Below are 7262 nucleotides of genomic sequence, written 5' to 3'. Positions count from 1 at the left end.
ACCACTGCTGAATTGTGTTACAGAACAGGAACTCCTGTCCCTCAACCAGTAAATGGGGTTGTATTTCTTCTTTAAAAGGCTGAAATAAAATGCAAATACAAGGGTAAGAAAACTTTCTTAATAGTAAATTATTTATTACTCTAGCATAATAATATTCTCCAGAGTGTGAATTTGCCTTCTTTGGCCAAACCAGATACTTTTCCTTCACCTTCCAGGTCCTATTACAATCTATTGTCCATGTAGTGAAGAGAAAAATGAGAATGCATATTTTAAATAGGCATTTTCCCAGTGACTGACAGGTATTTTGTTATCTTGTAGATCCATTTTCTGAGGAGCTGATGATGAAGTTGCAGATTGTGATGCTGCTGCTAAAGTGATGTTTCTCTTTCAAACGTGCCAGTTGCAGGAAAACACCACATATAAATACGATTTAAAAGGCTTAGAATGACTGGCAACAATGTGAAATGCCAAACAAGTGGAGCAAGGCTTCAGCTCCTGTGTCTGTAACACAACTCACTTCTCAGGAAAGTTCAAACAGCTGGAGTGAGTCCCTTTCCTTTCATGGATGCACTTCCCCTTCCATGGGTTTTGGCCAAAGGATAACTCTTCGGTGCAGTTGGCTGGGGCTGCAGTGACACCTGGTAACTGCCTGACTGATTACAGCTGCGACTTTCACAGGCTCTATCCCATTAGCTCCAGCAGTGAGGAATTCCTACAGCAGGACTTGCCCTTTCCACTTCCAGCACATTGCCTTCCATCAGAGCATGGCGCAAAACATTCTCAAACACAGAGAGACAAAAAGTGACTTGCTGATGCTGACACATTCCTTAGAATATAAAATCGTGTTTTGAATCAAATTTTAACAATTAATGATCATGTCTCTTCTAAATAGACCTTCCTGCTTTTTTAAAATAACACTGTCCCCCATCTAGCCACTATGCCAAAAGAACTACGTCTGGTGGTTACTGAATGGACCAAATTTACTTCTTATATAATATTGGGGAGTTAACAATGCTATAGATTTGACAAACCCATCAAAAAGAAAACTGCTTCTCCAGCTGTATTGTAAATAATAGATAATCTAAGCAAGCAGGACTCTGCATGATTTTGCATGATTTGCAACCAGTGGCTTGAAAAGGTTTTCCACATATTAAAACTTATCAACACTACTGTAAGGATTACAAAATTCCCATTTTAAGCAAAAAGACACCGAGGCATTGCAGTTCTTAGAAGTTTATGTGTAGTGAGAAAACCTTATTTACACTTTGTACTTCCTCACAGTAAGTCAAACTGTATAAATGAAGGCTACATCATAGCCTTTGATAAACAGCTTTTGAATGCTGAGGAAGCTGTTGTACCCTCAGATGGGCAGCAGAACCAAGTTTGGAAGGGGTTGTGCAGGTGCCTTAGAGAGTAGAACAGCAAGATAACTGTGCAGATAATGGCAATCAAAATAATTACTCAGTGATTGTTCTCTATCTCCAAACTTAAGAGAAAGCAATGACTTTTCATCTTGTTAACTTCACTTAGTTTTTTTTCTTGTTGATGAAGAAAAGAATTCTAAACCACCCTTCATTCTTCGTTTACAGATCCTGACTCTGAGAAAAACATATAAAACTCTCATGACCTTGGAATTCCACCAAGAAGCCTTTATATTAAGTACCCTTTTCACTGTTTTTTTATACTCCTACTTTTCTCCTACTTTAACTAAAACCAAAACAAGCGTGTTTATGTCACAGTCCTTTTTTTAACTTCTACTGTTGTCTTTTAAAGTCCAAACACTGACAGCTAATTACTTTCAAAGACCACAGGTCAAGGTAACCAGTAGTGAAGTCAATGGCATTTCTGTTCATTATGTCCCAAAACTGCCTCACCTAATTGGAAACAGTTGGCTAGTAAGTTGTGTTTATAACTAAACTCCTTTAACTTTTAAAATCACAAGCTGTGGAGATTCCTGTAGTCCCCTGATGTGCGTCTGGAGTCACCTCTAACACTGACATACTTTGCTTCTGAGGTTTCTTCTGATTAGAGTTTGAGCTTATAAAGTGATGTGATCTTGTCCACAGCTTCCAGCCAAAGGGACCAGAGCACAGTTTGACATCTGTGAACAACACATAGAGTGCTTTCTCTCAGCTGGAGTGTGATGAACTTTCAAGAAAGTTCTTGTATTTTACATTCTCTAATAACTATCATGGCCTCAACAAAGTGGGAATTTTCCTTTGTTTTATGAGTGAGAGTGTAGGCAGAAAGAAAACAATTGCTCAGATCTTGACTTCAATGCTGGCACATAGAGCTGAATCCACAGAAGGCAACTAGAAAATACAGCTGTTGTTTGGAAGTGAAGCTAGGAAAGAGCCTGAATGTTTCACTGCACTGTACAGTAAAAAGCCTGAACCATTTGCATCTCAGCCAAATAATTATTCAGTACAAATTTGCTGTATAAATTCTTTTAAGCTTATTTTAAGGCACAGATTTGTACATGAATTTTCTGAATTCTTGCCTGATTTGCACATTTTCTCAATTACATTAACTTGAAGCATTTTGCTTAATACATTATAATTCTTTTCATTCTGTGACGAGATGGTATCATTTTGTAAATTTTAAGGGACTTATTATCCCCTATGCTGCTGGTTAAGTCCATACTGGTTATTGTCCATCACTGGAAACCTGATCCATATGTGGAACTGTGCTCACTGGTGTTCACATTGGACCTTACAAACTGAGTACTGAGTGAATTAGAAGGTAACAATTAAGCATGAACTGGTAATCATCCCAAGTGAGGAGCACCCAGCATATTTGATTATTCCTGAAAAAAATCACTTACTAAGCAGACAGTGCATTCACAGAACATTGGATTCCTACTTTATCCCACACAGATTAATACCTTCTGAGTCAGGCTTGTGTCTGGCTTCTGGGAATAAGGAAAGAAAGGTCTTGTGGTGACTAGTTTTGCACAAACTGGTTGTTTTTAGAGCAGCGGTTTTTACCACAGAGTGAAATGAAAACAGCTGCCAAGAGCAATTTGATTCAAAAAGGCAGTGGCCACTGGTCACAGCCCAGACACATCCGTGGCTCTGCAAAACCCTGGCCTCTGTTGTGCTGCAACCCCTCAGCACATTCATGTTCCTGAACATGTAAGACGGAACTGTGACCTTCACAAGCACCACTGTGCTGGATCTGAGTGGCAGAGAGCAGCTCAGCTGAGCAGGCTCCTCACCCTCTCTACACTCTGCTAGCTACAGCTTGTAGACAAACCCACCACATACCTTAAGTAGAGCTGAGCATGGATTCTGCACTGCCTGTGCTGTAGGACTCCCAAATATACTAGAGTGCTTCCCACACACTGTGGATATTGGGGCCGTCTCAGTGCATGGCTACAAGTATTCCGTGCAAATGATGAGTAAGGCATAAACAGCTTAGGCCTGTTTTTACCTATCAAATGGAGGGATTTAGCCTTTGAGGGCAGGATTCTGTGCACATGTCATCAGGTGCTATGTAGACACTGCAGCTCACCAAGCTGCCCTAGTCTCCTCTTTTTATGCAAAACAGGGAACTTCAGGTCACTGTTCACCTGACCCAATTTAGGTCTGCCAACACCCAGTGAGTGCACCAGAACTGACACAACGGGAGTCTCAGGCTGTGCCAACACCCTGGGCTGACTCAGATTTATCAGATGAAGCCCAGCCTGGGGTCTGGGTGTGGTGTGCTGCCCTTGCATATGCTATAAACTTCTTCTGAAAATAAAAGGGACATTTCCCTTCCACACCCCTACACTAGCCCATGATCCAGGGCTGATCTGTGAGCTAACAGGCAGCTCACCTGCCAGAGACTAATTTAGAATGTGCTAGTTGCCTGCTTTGGAGGTGCTGCCTTCCCTCTATCCGATACCTTGGTATTCAGCAGGGAAATGAAAGGGGATTGAAATAATGAGGCTATTTTGTATCCTTCTCCAGATGAATCCATTCTGAACCAGACCTCTTGGAATTTTCTAAAGCGTCTTTTAAAATGAGCATGCTCAGTTCAAATTTCGAAGAGTTGATAAAAGGCAGACATTCTTCAGGCCTGTGAGAAAGAGCCTCTGGTTACTAGAAGCTGTGCTTTTCCCCAAAGGCCACATTTCTTTTGCATTAAAATATAAATAAATAAACCACATTCTGATCTTCACTGTTTCACACCAGTAGTACAAGCTTTGCCTGAGATTCGTTTGAAGAGAAGACGCATACCTGAATTCAGGTCAGATCACCCTGAGAGGGTTTAACTCCAGAAGGAAGATGAGTCCAGTTTCCTTTTCCCTGCTGCAGTGCAGTGTCCCTCCGCATTATTTCTACTGCTGTTTACAATTAAACAGAGCAGCACTCCCCCTGGGATCCTCTCACCTCTTGGGTGAAAACCAGAACAGAAAAATAATTTCTTCCTTCAAAGCATCGTGAGAGTTTCTGCTCCAGGTGCCTGCCCTGTGCTCTTCACCCAATCAAAGACAAAATCAAATGGGCCCAGTAAACCCCAAAAAAACCTCATTGAAATTTAAAAGCTGTGTGGATGAGGCAAGTAGGAGCATGGGTTAGTGGTAGGCTTGACAGCGCTGGGGGAACAGTTGAACTCAATGAGCTTAGAGGACTTTCCCAACCAAAAAAATTCACGATTAAGTGATTCTGTGATTATGAAATCACAGTGGGCAAACGGGGAAGTGCTGGTTCTCACCCCAGGGAAAGGAGTGGTGGGTGTGCACAGCCCCAGGACAGGGAAGCCCCAAAGAAGAGGGAGGTGAGGAAACAGCACCCAGAGACCAGTGCAAGCAAGGGAAGCCTGATGTGTGGGAGCACTCCAGCCAACACTTCAAAACAACCAGTGGAACAGAGACACCATATCCATGGGACATGCAACCAAAAAACACAAGGAATCAATACATCCCCCTCACCTGGGCACCTTGGAACCTCCTCTGCTGCAGGCAGGAAAGTGTCATTTCAGCTTTACAGTCATTACTTGTTGGGGACACAGGGAAAGACAAGTTTTGCTTTTCCCAAATAAAAGGAAGGGGAAAAAAATAAAAGGAAGAAAATAAGTGGGTAAGGAAATTTTATTTCCAAGTTTCTAAAAGGAACTTACAAACCACAGAGAGTAAAAAAAAGCATATATATATGTGTGTGTGTGTGTGTATATATATATATATATAAATATATATATATATTTGACAGGGTCCTGTTAAGCAATTCTTCACATTATCTAATGGTGATAGATGATACCATGTAACCATATATGTGTTTCCCTGTAATCCTGATCACTGCCGACAGCTCACAAAACTCTTCTCAGACAACATTTCTCCTAGACTGTACAGATTTATTTTCTCAAAAAAAAAAAAAAAAAAAGGAGAATGAAAAACTACAAAGTAATCCAGAAGAAAGGAAAAAAGAAAACTCTCTTAAACAAGGTCTTCCAGGCTGGACTGGGTGAGAGCCAAGTTTAACAACTCCTGCATGGCTATGGGACCTCCTTCCCAGCCTCTCCAGCACTTAGAGAATTTCCTCCAGCACCTATCACTCCCCACCATCCCAACATTAATGCCCTGTGCTACCCTGCTCCCACCCTGAGCAGGGTCTCATCACTTCAAAGGAGCCCCGAGTGCCCAGCTGCACCCTCAGCACTGCTCTGCCCTCGCACCTGCCCATCAATCCTAACCTCAATCTTTATTTTTTAGGACTTCCTAACATTTCTGACCATCCAGGAGTTAATCCTAGACCTCCACCCCACCAGCAGCACAGCTTCCAGCTCAGGATGCTATTCCAAGCACCCCTGCAGCAGGAATTCCAGATGCTGGGGATGAGAAGGGATTCATGCTTGGCTTTTCAGGCTCTAGCTCCCACATCAGGAAGGCATGGGCTCATGGACAGAACCAACTGCTCCAAACTAGAAAGGACTCAGGAAATAAAGGCAGAGAAAGCTGAGAGAGAGAAATGGAGCTGGGGCAGATCTATGTGCTCCAGATTCTTCCTCACCCTGAAATTTCATGGCAGTTTTCGTAGGTTGCCAAAAATTAAACAAAAACTAAGCGGTACCCGGTTCCCCCATTCCACCCCCCAACAATTTTTTTAACACTTAATGTCCAGCTTAAGTGTTCATCAACAGATTTTAAAATGCACACGGGTGTCAAAAAAAGAGACTTAGAAAAATTTTCTTGTTCCTGTTCTTACAGCAAAACCAACCTCAACTCGAGCCTCAGAGGCAGAGGGCTAAAGGCAATATCTTTTGTAGGACTGTGTCATCCCACTTCAGAGGTCCAAGGGGCTCTTTGGATCCCATTCTTAGCAGGAAACCGCCATTGAGGACCTAACAACTCTCGCTGTCTCCAGGCATCCTTCATCCCGGGATGCTGCTGCATGCAGCTGATGGAGGATAGCTCAGCCTGGGCACCCCCACTCCTCCCTGCACAGCTCAAAAGCCAGGCAGGAAGCCACACACTGCCTTCCTCCTCCTCCACCTCCTCCTCTGCTACACCCTACATGGAAACAGGCAACCACACACACCCCAGTCAGCTGTGTGAAAAAATGTATATATTCAGCACGCACTCAGTACAGTATAGCAACAAAAGCTACCATAATTTCCTTAGAAAACCAACAAACCACCAACTTCAAAATAACCACCAAAACTTCCCAAATCCTCCCCACTCTAGAGCACTGATCCTCAGCCTTCTGGGCCCAACAAGGCACCAGTGGCAAGTGACCCCAGGCCATCCCTGCCTGACAAGGCACACAGGGTGGTCCCAGATCTCTGGCTGCATCTCCTGCCCCAGCACCCAACTCCTCCTGTGGGCTCCGGGGTGCTGAGGGCGCTCCACCAGAGGGGCTGGGCCAGCATTTTGCTGGTGTGCTCTCCCATGCAGTTATTTGGGGGACACACACATCAAAGAAAATGGGACAAGCTCTGGCTTACAGAACAGGGAAGCTGCCACAGTGTCCCTGGGGCTGTACACAGCCCTGGGAATGTGCCAGGGAGGAGAGGATTCCATCGCTGATCCTGTGGGGCTCCATGCTAGGATCGCTGCAACAGTGTGTCTGCTTTCTGCTGGAGGCGGGGATGAAGCCGAAGAGAGGGAAGGAGCGGCACAGTGGTGGGGCTGGGAGCTGGCAGGGCCCTTGCCGCTGCACACAGAGGGGAGGTAGATCGGCTTTGGAGACCTCTTGCCTGGGAGGATGTCTTCGTGGACACCAGCTCGGTTCCTGGGGGAAGAGCCTGCTGCAGGGCCCTGAATCCCTGTGCTTGCCTTC

This window comes from Melospiza georgiana, chromosome 28, assembly GCF_028018845.1.
Source record: "Melospiza georgiana isolate bMelGeo1 chromosome 28, bMelGeo1.pri, whole genome shotgun sequence".
Classification (NCBI taxonomy): domain Eukaryota; kingdom Metazoa; phylum Chordata; class Aves; order Passeriformes; family Passerellidae; genus Melospiza; species Melospiza georgiana.
Note: the sequence above shows the minus strand (reverse complement) of the source record.